General features: G+C 40.0%; 1 long non-coding RNA gene across 1 annotated transcript; it reads right to left on the bottom strand.

Annotated features, from left to right (window-relative positions):
• Window positions 1-8,589: 8,589 nt before the first annotated feature.
• Window positions 8,590-10,998, bottom strand: LOC139787490 (uncharacterized). Its single transcript, XR_011722650.1, has 3 exons — window positions 10,756-10,998; window positions 9,347-9,439; window positions 8,590-8,876 (listed from the first exon to the last, which is right to left on the bottom strand). It is a non-coding gene; the product is annotated as an uncharacterized lncRNA (long non-coding RNA).
• Window positions 10,999-12,944: the final 1,946 nt, after the last annotated feature.

Here is a 12,944-nt window from a genome sequence, read left to right as displayed (position 1 = left end):
TTACATCGTCAGAAACTTAATACCCTTTCATATTTCATTTGCTTCCCTTACTAAAAGAATCCGTATTTTTATCAGTAATAAAGGGCATACATAAAAATTGAAGAAGAAAATACGCGGAATCGCGAGCTTTATGCCGCTTCGTTTGCCCCGGAAGAGGGAATTGATGCAAAGGGCGAACAATTCCATAATCCCCCGTTCTCGCGTCAAGAGTGAGCCATACGAATTCGGCTCTATTAGCGAGGGATTAATCGCGACAGGGCCGTGACTGGGAATAAAGCGATTTTTCGGCGTTCCTTTTGACCTGTGCCCTTTGTTATTTGCCTTGCCGAAACTACCCAGGCAAGCGTGCGCGCGCGCGCGTGCATGCGATACCGCATACTAACGCGGGGAACGGAGGCTGCCTTTGAGCGCATGTAGGACGCTGGGCGCGCTTCAAACACCCCCCTCTGAGCTCCTCGTCGTTTACACGTACGCTCCACTTTCGACTCGGGCGAGCGCCAGCCGGCGAAATCAAACGAATCAAATGAACTGAGCAAAATCCTCGATAAAACGACAGAAATTCGCTTCGTTAGAGCGGGACCTGTCTTGTCTGACCCGACTCGTTTCGTTACCACTGACACCACCTTCGCACCCGGGATCTCCGCAGAGAGATTGGCTGTTGACACCACGGAAAATCTCTTTTTTTCCGCTTCTTTCCGTAGAGACGGCGGAATACGACGTGGATTATGGATAATTTCAGTAGATAGCTAACTTGGGGGTAGGGAAGAGGGATCTCTCCAAGAGAATATTTTTATCTGTCACTTTTTCTCGAACAACCGTAAATAGACAAGAATATAGACATCGAAGAAAGAAAAGAGAGCAGTAATTTTAAGAAAGAAAAGACAGGACGGGTGAGTTTATTTTATAGAAAATAGGAAACATTTGTATTACGCATCTCGAAATAATGTAGAATTTTCTATCTATGTAATTTCTGTAATCTAATATTCTACAACTTATGGTCTTCTTGTTAGACAAACTGAAATCGTTGTTAGTTAAACTCGAATATCTTTTTCTCGTTTACAGCTACCTTTGAAAATTAAGCAAACGTATTTCATTTGATTAATCGAGCTATTTAAAATTTGGCAAAGGTGAAAAAATCTTATTTTTAAAAGATTAAACAAAACGCATTAGCTTAACGCGAAAGAACTCTGATGACGAGAGGATTAAACCGCGTCTACTCGTAAAGCTCCAGATTAAATCAGTAGTATATAGCGCGTAATGCAAACTACGTAAATCTGCATAGAAGCCGAGGTGAGAGAACCACGTAAGCTCGCTGCTTCTTTTCTAAATGGACCGCGGCAGGACGCTGAACTTCCGGTAAGATGGTAGCGCTACCGGAGGCTGCGTGACATGGAGAGTGGGCGAGCTTAAAATTCAGCGGCAAAGCAGCACGGCAACGTCGTGAACAACGACGCCGATTTGCATATCAAAAGTAGGAACAAACTATTCAGACCTAACCGGGTCAGAGATTTCCAGGGCGACGCGCGCGCGCGCGCGCGCGCGGCGGGAGATCGCCGCGGAAAAATATTTCCTCTCGCGCGCGCACACACGTTTTTACGCGACACTTCATGCGCGCGTGTCTGTCGTACGCCGCATCAAGCATTCCCAAACTTTTCATCCTCCGACACGTCCTTTCATCCTCTAACACCGGCTAAGAAATTGTGAACTCGGGGAAAATTCGCGCATGGCTTCTTATCCTCGGCGAAATTTCACCGAGAAAAGAAAAGAAGTTGCGAAAAAGCGAGGGTAAACATTCCTCGGATAACTTCCCTTTATGCGAAAGTTGCAAAGTTATAACATATAATTATTAAACGTATACATATTAACAAAGTATAATAAGCAAACATAACTAACGAACTATAACAAAAAAGACGACGTCAAGTGGATTTCCATCTTCACGAGAGGAACATTAATTCGACGTAATCCTGTAATTAATTCAATTTCACCCGGACAATCCTTCTAAGCCGAGATTTCTTTTGTCGCTTTGGTAAAAAAGGAATGTCGAGAAAGAGGATTTGGGGGAAAAAATTGCGGAGAAAATCTGGCAGCGCGACATAAGTATACGTGTCCACGAAATATGGTTCTACGTTGGAAAATTTGATATTTCGTACAAGGAAAAAGGATCTGAGAGCCTCATAGTTTTATGCGGTTTGAAAACAACGCGCGACGTATGTTTATCCGTCACGAGAGAGGTGAAGAGAGAACGTTTGCGAAGAGGAGGATCCGGATTTCGAGAATTTGGGGACTTGGAATGGTCGAATCACGCGCGAGGAGACCTACGGTCGATTATTTCCGCTTGCCTGGCACCAACGAGCGATCGCGGATCAGTATTCGGCGAGAAACGATCGCAGGCGAACACCGCGGTTCGTTTACGCGCCTCGATGCGTCGATGCGTGTCCGAAGATGTTTAGTTAACCGTACGAAATGCGGAGAGGATCCGTTCGCGGGATGGCTTTGATCACCGGGCGGAAACTCGCGTTGGCTTTCCGCGAGGCCTAGATCGTCGTCGTCATGGCCAAATCGGCGACGGAGAATCCGATTATAGCACCGACAACAACGTCTAATTGAAGTTCCGCTGTTTAAGCCCTCATTCCCGTGTGCCCCCTCTCTCCTCTCTCCTCTCACACACACACACACACACACACACACACACACACACACACACACACACACACACACTACCACTCGCGCTTCCTCCTTTGCAAGTATCAATGGCTCGCAATCGCCCTTTGATGCGGGCGCCGGCCGTTTCAAAGAGACTGAATACGATAACTGCAGAACGAGAATTATATTATAGATAATTATCATATGATATAATAAGGAAAGGAAAAAAGCATTTTGTAAAATGTAGTTTCTAAGTTTGACATAATAATTGATCCTTCGTATATATTTTTTATGTTGAAACTTTATTTTTAAAAATCATAGTTTAAATATATGTATAAAAAATACATTTGATTACATTTGCTATAATAATTTTCTACTTTATAATAATTTTTTATGTCATTATTTCTGTCATAGTTATTAATATTTTACTCACATTCCTAATTTTTTAAATATAACGACGTTATAATGATAACCGAAAGAATGATACTATATATATTAGCACTTGTACGCGCCGAATAGGTTTTGCGCCTCTCTAACAGTTTTTCCACACTCTCATCGAAAAAGAGAAGTGGAAAGAATGAAAGTAGGAAGTTCTTCTCGTGGAAAAACGAGAAAGCTGACGAGCAGAAAAGCCCGCAATCGGAATGCCGGATAATCTCGCTGCGAGGGTTAAGGGTGCGATAAGAGCGCGATCGGCCCTATCAGACCACTTCGTCAAGAATCGAATGGCGGGGTAAGGGAGGAGAAAAAAGAGGCGAAAGAGAAGGGAAATTATCTAACAAAGAGATCGCGACGAGATCGCCGAGCATTCGTACCGATCGCGATGCACATTCGATTTCCTGCACGCGACTGAACAGGAAATAGATTCGTGCATGTCGAGGGGGTGGAAAAATAGGAGGAGGATAACGGGGGGGAGAGAGAAATTAAAGCTCGCCAGGAGAGCACCGACGCGACGATCCTTACACGCGAAAATTCGGGCGATCCTACCATTACGGGCGGAAGTTCACGCGAGATCGTTCCGCGCGTATCACGCGATACGGTCTGCGGCACGGGAAATGCTTTTTAAAGCTTTTAGATCCCTGGTACCGAATACCACCAATATGATAACCGCGATTCACAGCGGAAAAATAATTCAATCTGGAATGGATCGGTTTCGGACGGTTGCGGTTAAAACAGATTTTTTTTTTATCGATAATTGATTTGTTCGTATACCAAATCAATAACGTGTGTATCTAGTTATGCGATATATAAAAGTTTTTATTATGCAATTATATATTTTTTTTATTATGCAATTCGAGACACATCGCAAAAGTGCCTCGGTATATCTGCGATAATAATACTTAATATCGAAATTTTCCAACAAAGTGAGCAAGACGAGGGAAAAACTTTTATAAAAATGCTAATTAATATTATGAGCAACAGGGGAACAATAATACCTCGCGGCTAAGATATTATTTCTATTAAAGCTGCAACAGCAGATAAGAGATTACGTAAAAAAGAACGTAATAAGATTACAGACGCAAGACGCAAGTTATAGACCGAAAGGATTTAATACGTTTTTAAAGTTGGAATATTCTTGTCTCTCGAGTTTTTAGTACTCGCACATATATTTAAGTTATTCCTTTTTAAACATCCGTTAATGATTCTCTAATAATATTCTTTACATTTTAACGACATTTAATATAACATACGTATCTAATAGAGAGTATGCGTTGAAAGATTTAATAAATTATCGCAAAAAGATTTAATATATTATCATTTTATACATTCACTCGTTATCGTATGAAATAATATATATAATTTTTTATTTTTACGTTAAATATATTCGAGCTAAAGAGAAATTGTATTAAGAGAAAATACATCCTTTTCTGATATGTAGGTACTTATCAGTTTTTCATGGTTAATTTGCGCCGATATTTTGTCATTTTGTTTTGCCTCCCCCCATTTCACCCCCACACACAGATATAAATATAGATATAGAATAGATATAGATTATACAGACATAGATATAGAAATATAAAAATATAGAAATGGTCAATATTTTGCGCAAAAATTGCACAAACACCAGTTGGTTTCGCTATGTTTACCGATACCGATCGAGCATCGAACTCGTGATCGCACGGCAGAAATAACAGGCGAAAGCCGCGTAACGCGGCGCGCAACAAGAGTTTTAAACAGGACCGCTGGAGTGTAGCGGTAGAATCCGATTTATATCGAACGCGGGTAAATACAGCTTTCTTCGGCGGTGTATACTTTCGCGAGTCGACAAATCTCGCGTTGTATGTAACTTATACTCGAGCCAGATGGCACGAATTCCGCTCGACGTTTATACAGCGGTTTAAAGGTGTCTCTTATTTCGGCGTTTCTCTCTCTCCCGGTGTGCGCAACCCCCTCGGTTCTCGCCGATATCGGACGGATAAACTCCGATACACCGTGTACCGGCGCGGTGGCGTCTCTCGTTTCGATGGAGTCCGAGCTCCCGAAGATTTATACGGGAGGAAAACGCACCAAGCCCGCGACCGCGTTCGAGAAACGATAAATAAATTTCAATCGCACCGCACCGAAGAAGTAAGGAGCAGCCAATAATCGGCGCTTGTCATCTCGATAGGATTTATGAAATATAGAACGTACAGATACAGAACTGGGGGTCTTAAATCCATCTGTCGCACCTTCTGTTATTTATTTAAAATAATATTTATGGCGAGATAAAACCACGAGATTTTTCTATATATAAAATAGAAACGCAAAGAAATATGAGCCAGCACAAAAATAACTTAATAGTCCAGCTGAGTGCAACATTAAAATGTTGCGCTAGAATGATTTGTGTTATAAAATTAATAAATTTTGGATTAAATCGATTTGAGATAAAGTTTCATATAATAATTTTATGCGATTGTTATATGGACTAAATTATAGGCAAACATCAGAGAATATCAGACGGCATATCGTCTGGTTTATGTAATGGTAACTTATCATTAAACAAGCATCAGGATACCGCATATCATATCGATTTCGCGATAGGACTATTGCATTCCGTTTACATGACAGCCAATACCATCAGTTATACCACCGTCTAACTGTGATTATCGTGACGGGCAATTAAATACAAACTGTTTCAAGTGCACATGTGTACGTGAGACATGTGCGTCACGTAGGTTGTACGTGATATATTTAGATAATTAGATATATCAGGTATAATATCCATATAATGTGTGAGAAAATGGCATCAGAAAGTATAAGAGACTTTTAGCTTACGTTATATATATATATAACTTCGATTTCCGGTTGCAATAAAAGAATTAATAAGTTTTCCTGTTCTTTGCCATTCTCTCTGTGCAAATATATTGAATTTTATCGGAAAAGAGTGGAGAGAAACACGATTGAGAATATTTCTCGATAAAAGAAGAAAAATTAATCTGTCTCCGGCAGATTTTCACTTAATTGCAGCCACTGTCAAACTCGACAAAGCAATTCTAATTAGCGACAGTTGTTTCCAATAATGTGCGAATGCTTCCGAAAGTACGTGCGGGCGGCGGCAGAAACGGTCAAGTGGCTCCGCTAAATATAACGAATGAACGGGCTTATCGGGATTCGCCTTTAATGAGTATCGATCGGCCGACATTCGCAGCGGCGCGCTTCTTTCCCGAGAAAGCGTTCCGGCCCCGAGGAAATTATAGCCTTCGATGAAGAATACCACAAAGATAATAAAGAGCCGTGTGCCGCCGCTTTCCCCCATCTCTTTCCGTCTTCCGCGCGCGCCAACGTTCATTGGCATTTATAAAGAAAATGAATGAATTCGTTTTGACGTTAATTAGCGCTGCCGCGTCAAAGAACCCCATGCACGCGCGTAGCTTCATTTAACGTCCATTATAATTGCATTATTTTCACAATCGAATGTAACTAGCGCACCGTAAAACGATTTATTCGCGGATCAAACCGAGAGATCGATTTTCCTCTCTGCCGACAATTTTATATTTTATTTATATTATCCAGAAAAGAGAGCGCGTAAACTGATTTATATTTTAACTTCTCTTTTTTTTTACGATTTATTTTTAACTTGTATTTTGAATTTTTTTTTAAATTTAAAGTAAAAATATTATTTAATTATTATAACACCTTAATCGGAGAGTTATACGGCTTAACAAGGCTGCAAACTGAGTTATGCATCACGCAGACTCGCGTCATTTTTGCTGCATTTTCGTAGATTTTTTCATACCTCCTGAAATATTTCATACTCTTATACGATAAAAGGCACCAAAAAAAAAAGAAACAGACAAAAAAATTTGATAAATTTTTTTCTGTGGGATAAAAAATTCCACACGTTAATCTTTTCGCTTCTAGGGGTATATACACATCCCAAACTATGTTCATAAAATCTTCACGGAGAAACAGCGCGGCATTTAAATAGAATGTGGATGGAAACAGCAGTCGTATTAAAAGATTTGTTTCATATTTTTAGCATTCAGGCTATTTCTACGTTATTCATTATTCCCAGTACAATTACTTCCGTCGCGAATGTCCACAAAGTAAAATCGATCGAGAACGAACTAAGCGATTGGAAAAGGGCCCCTAAATCATTTCGGACTACCGGACTCAACGGCAGGTATTCCGTACAGGGCATCCCAGTGATTAAGTAGTTTCGGCAGCGTGTGATCAGTCAATCAGCGTTGCTAAATATTATCTGTACTGTACAAGAACACGCGCGCGTAGCGCTCTCCTTGCACCTAATGAATATTGATTCCGCGCTAACCGACGAGACCCATTTCGGGACCGGAAGGAGGTGACGGCGGCGGAGGCGGAGGCGGAGGCGGAGGCGGAGGTGGCGATGCATCGCGCTAGAGAGGAGAAATTTCGGTCCCCGGTGACCGCGTAATGGGTCAGGCTCATCGCCTATCGCGTAAGTAAGATAAATGATCCCCTAATGCCCCCGCCGCGGCCCTGGCGCGCGTAACGCGCAGATGAGCCGATATAAAGCCCGCGACTTCGGCTCGAATTCCACCGCTGGGACGCGATCCGTTTTCGGCATTAGATCGAAAAGGGACGAAAGAGCGGCGTGGAACACACATTGCGAGACAGACGCGAGAACGAATGAAAACTGAGCCGGATTTGCATTCAGCATTACCATATTTTCCCATGCAACTTTGAAGAAAAAGCTGCTTGATCAGGGATTGTGCGATTTTTTTGAAGAGCTTATATACATCTCGCCCTCCTCCTCTCTCTTTCTCCTTTTCTTTCTTTCTTTCTTTCTCTTAAAAACGAAAAATAAATATATAGATAAAGAGAAAAACGAAAAAGATTAGCAAGAAATAAAATATTATTTTATCTCTTGCTAATCTTTTTTGTTCTTCCTATTTATTTATATTTATTTTCTGTTATTAATTTCATATATGTAAATTTCTCTGATTGTATTTTTGATATTTTCAAATGTGGAATTGCTTTTTATTAATTATAGGAAAATTTCCAAAGCACGCGGCAAACGCACCGTTCGCGTATCGACGATGAGGTAGGAACAGTTGCGAATAACGCGCTACAAACGTAACGATTTGGCCGAATTCCCCGAATGAAATGAGCCTCGACGCGCCAGTAAATTGCCGGTAACGCGGATTTCTCGATCGGATCGCACAAAGAGTCGTATTAATTAAATCACCTTCCACCGGGGCTCAGATAGAGCTCCCTCGATCAGGAATCCGTAATTAACATGCCGTCTACTTCGGCGCGAACTGATTGCGAGATCAATACGCCGATCTTTCTCGCGTTTAATTCGCGAATCCTTGGCCCTTGCAACGCACCCAGGTTATATAACGGATATCATCCCGATCGAAGTAATAGCGCCTCGATAGGAATAAGCCATAGAAAACAATAATACCACTTTTAGTTGTATAGATATATTAGATATTGGATTTTAGATATTTAGATTTATTATTGAGATTGTCAATAAGACAATTTTTTATTCCGTGAATAATTTGACTTCGGTAATATTGAATTTAATAGTAAAAATAATCTGATTATGATATATATCGGCGTAGAAACAAACAATGCATTTGTCCAGCGGATGACTACAGCAATTTACGCTCAAAAGGACACTGCTGCGCGAATATGACGATGACATAAGAACGAAAACTTACATCACCGGCGCGTGAACTGGCAGTGATATCATCGCTGATGCCATAGAGAAGCCGATATATATACATCGCATGCACTTGACGTAGTCTTTTCAGAACAGCGAAATATCACTGAAACGCAATCAAACATTATTTTTGAAAAACTTTAACTTGTTACTTGTATATACTTATACTTCCGCGAATACAAATTCGAAGACAATTCATAAGTTCTGTGTAAAATATCAAGAACGCGTTTCTTATCTAAATTTGAGATATATATAGGCCGGTATTCATAGTTAAAAATCTTATATTTAAGATCGTCTTAAGCCTGGTCAAAGACAGTTTTAAGACTCCAACCAATGAAATGACCGTATTAGCATCTTAAGATATTACTTAAGACGATTTTGAAATAAGATCCGACTATATGAATACCGGCCATAAATTCTTCAGAGAAACATCGAAGCAGTTCATTATTTATTACAGTTTCAGTTTCCAATTTTCAACAGTAAATATTTTGACAATTAATCCCGAAATTGAAATTCCGTTAAAGTCCACGCTGAAGCTAAATGAAGAATAAAGTTTGATTTGTTATCTATTTCTACCTCTGCTGGCTCTGCTACGTTTGATTCGCGGAAAGACCGCCGTTCATCTTCAATCGCCTGTAATCTGGAAGCTCTTGATGCGCTGGCATTTTTCTGGAAAACGAAAACAGATAAGAGAATGGCCGGCAGAGTAAAATAGAATAAATATTTATTGTATTTATGAAAAGCAATCTCCTCTGAAAATATTCCGTAAAAGTACGAGATAAGAAGAAAACTGAGAAAAATTGTTATTATACTTAACGATTTGTAAATAAGATACTTTCTAACTTACTTCTTCAGATTATATCGTTATAATATCATAATTAAATATTATTAACTTATTTGTTAATAAAATTATTATTTGTTTCTCTCTCTCTCTCTCTCTCTCTCTCTCTCTGCCTTAATATTTATCTCTATCAGTTCAATGAAGATATCAAAAAGCCTCGTAAAATATTTGACAAAAAAATATTGAAATTTTAATAAGACAGTGCGACCTGTTAAATAAAATCAAGCTGGATTTTGTTGATTTAGTATCGCGATCAAAGACTTCCATCAAGGATCGGCCGACTGTCAGCCGAAGATTAAAGCGCGTATACGCAAAGATATGCTTACGTATCGGCTCGTAAAGAGGCAGGCGAAAACCCGTAAAATACGACGTCCAACTTCTGCAGTTATAAATCTGATCTGAAACGTACATTCGCGCGGGACGAGAGGTGGTACGGATCATGTCGGTGGGTTAGGAAGGTAATCCAGAACTCGATGTCGCGTTCTCATGGGCGATTGGTGCCGTCGGTAAGGCGTCTTATTAGAAAGTTTAAATGGTAAATAAAACTTTAAATTAAGGCAGTTCTCGAGCGAGCACCGCGCCGCGCCGCGCCGCGCCGCGCCGCGCCGGCAAGTTCGCCGATGAATGAAATCGCATATAATGCGAGAGATCGATTTCTCTTGAAGAGGATGATATCAAGGATTGCCGTAGCTGAAGTCGCCGTATAGAAAATTGACCTGTGAATATTGGCGCTCCTAGACGTCACGTTTGAAAAAATTCTTCCTTCTACAACGATTATGAGAGACGTACTTTTTTACAAGCAAATTAGTCTTTCTTTCTTTTCACAAAGTTTGATAAGGAGAACGAAAGAAGTAGCAAAGATAACAAGGAATAAGAAATTATTAATTATAGCAAAACAATAAACTAGAAGAATGATTCATATTCCTTATAATATTTTTTAAAGAAAGAAGATGTAAATTCAAAATTCGATCTCTTCAGAAGCCTGTAAAGAAAAGGGGAGAGAGAAACATGAGGTTTTCCAATGTCAATTAGGTAATGTGTAAATAAATTCAATTAAGTTAAAACGTGTGAGATAATACGGAACCAGAAGGGGATCAACGAGCTTCTCAATATACCCAATTCCGAATGTAAGGGTCAAGAATACCAAGCAGTCCCTTTTGTTGCGGCCAAGGTCGGGGGCAAGTAAGTGAAGTAAGCCGAGAACGGCGCGCGAATTATCTCGCGCGTCGGGGCCGCAACCGCAAGCTCGCGTCCACGCGCCACATGGAGGATGGAGGGACTCCGGCCACGTGCTTCTCGTCTGGAAATTACCGCCAATTATTCGATTCGCCTGGTGCGGACAGGAAGTCACGGCGATTTCGAACCGACGACGTCGCGCCGAGCACTGAATTTTCCGCCTCGTTAGCACGCGTCGTCTATAGCAGTCGTCGTCGTTGTCGAAGTAAGTAACGACCGATACGCGGCAAGCGCAAGTCGCGTCACACGCTGGAAAAAGCGTCTAACGCGAGCTGGCTCGCCAGCGGGAATTAATGGGCCAAAGAAGCGACCGCTAATCCGCGCGATCAAGCCAGGCAGACCGCAAATTTTTGCGGCCGGATAATCGCGCTTAGGGCAAAAAGACTGCGCGCGTGAGCGCGTTTGTTCTTGAGAAACGGGCAACGGCAGGAAAAAGAAAGCGGTAAATTTCGGGGAAAAAAGTAATAGTTTCGGGCCCAGTTTGCGTAAAATGCCTCAATTAGTTTTTAATATAATTTTCTACAAATAAAATTATATAGTGATTAAATCTAGAAATATATTTTAAATTAGTTTTAATCAACGAAACAAGCTTTAATGCCATTTCCTTAAGAATCATGTTCAACTCTTTGTTAAACTTCTCTCGTTAAGTTTTTCAAATCGAAAATTCTTAAAAATAATTATTTTCTGCCTAAAAAAAGTCGTCCTGTCCTGTCTGCCCTTAGTTAAGTAGACACGGAGGGTTAATTACGAGGCTAAATGCTACACGCTCGAGGCCGCAGATTTCTGCGGTAATTGCATAAAGTCGCGTAAAATCCATGTGCTGTTTGGGCGAGTTAACAACATGTTTACTATGTGTCCCTTGTGTGGTCTGTAGGGATAACTGAGTAATGTTGGGCAGCTCGACCAGGGCTTTCGGAACCAGTTATGCGAGCAAACGGGGCTGAATACCTTGCCCGCCTGAGGTAACATTACCTGTTGATTTATGATAACCCTACATTAAGAAAATTAAACCCTTCGGTAGAAATATACGTGTTCTAACAGTAAAAAGATTTCCCTCGTCTCGACTAAAACCAATTAAGATAATTAAACATCTATATTAAGCTTATATTTAACATTTCGATGAATTTATTGGTTATTAAATGATCGATAACAAGTTCGAAACACTCCTTATAAATATATAAGGCGTTATGTGTTACTTAAAAGATATTCACACAAATATTTTTAATTAAAATCTATAATTTTTCTTGAATATTGAGTTATAATTTTACTCTGTGTTTATTGTGTATCATTTCCAGATAAAAGCATATATTCGTAGAAAAGAAAGACAGTTTGTGTCGAGCAAAATTAGCGGCTGTCCCGGTTAAAACAAATATCCAGTTGATCGAACAAATTACGCGTTTATGCAACGATAAATTTTACCGGCGCTGTTGGATTAATAATCGCAATCATTGAGTCGATTAAATATTTACTATGTTAATTGTGTAATTTGTTTGATCAATTAGATATTTACTTTTGAACGAGGTTTGTTTATTGAAACGTCAATTTCGTCCTTCCACGCAATCGTTCTCCTCAGAGAAGCGAAACGAACACTTGGCATTTCCATATCAGAATTTTGAAATTAGCAAATATTCCTGGCAATTTATGGAAATCCACAAAAGGTTTCGTTCAACTTTATTATACAGATTTTGTGAAGTGGAAAATGTGATTTTTGCTTCTCCATGTCCTTTAATTCAAGCAATTTCCGAGAAAAATAACATAATTTCATGCAGCTCCATTTTTAACAACAATAATAATAAAATCATATCATTTTTGTTGAAAATTAATGGAGAAGAAAATTACTCTCAAAATATATTTTACGTTTATGAGTTATTCTTTCGACTGCCATCTTAATTTCTATATTTGGTGGTCACTAGCGATATATAAAAGTGCATTTAAGATGCGATTTGAATTGCAAATCCGAGTTTAACTAATATTACACTTTCGCACACATTTATAACATCATCCATGTTATTGCCGCAAAATTCTCGTGTTACCCGAAACGCAAATTTATATCCGCGCAACTTACCGTGCCGGGACGTGCGCGGTCGAAATATATCA

Source organism: Temnothorax nylanderi, unplaced genomic scaffold (assembly GCF_030848795.1).
Source record: "Temnothorax nylanderi isolate EJ_2023f unplaced genomic scaffold, tnyl_v1.0 TNYL_tig0010_pilon, whole genome shotgun sequence".
Classification (NCBI taxonomy): domain Eukaryota; kingdom Metazoa; phylum Arthropoda; class Insecta; order Hymenoptera; family Formicidae; genus Temnothorax; species Temnothorax nylanderi.
This window is presented reverse-complemented; position numbering and strand designations above follow the sequence as displayed.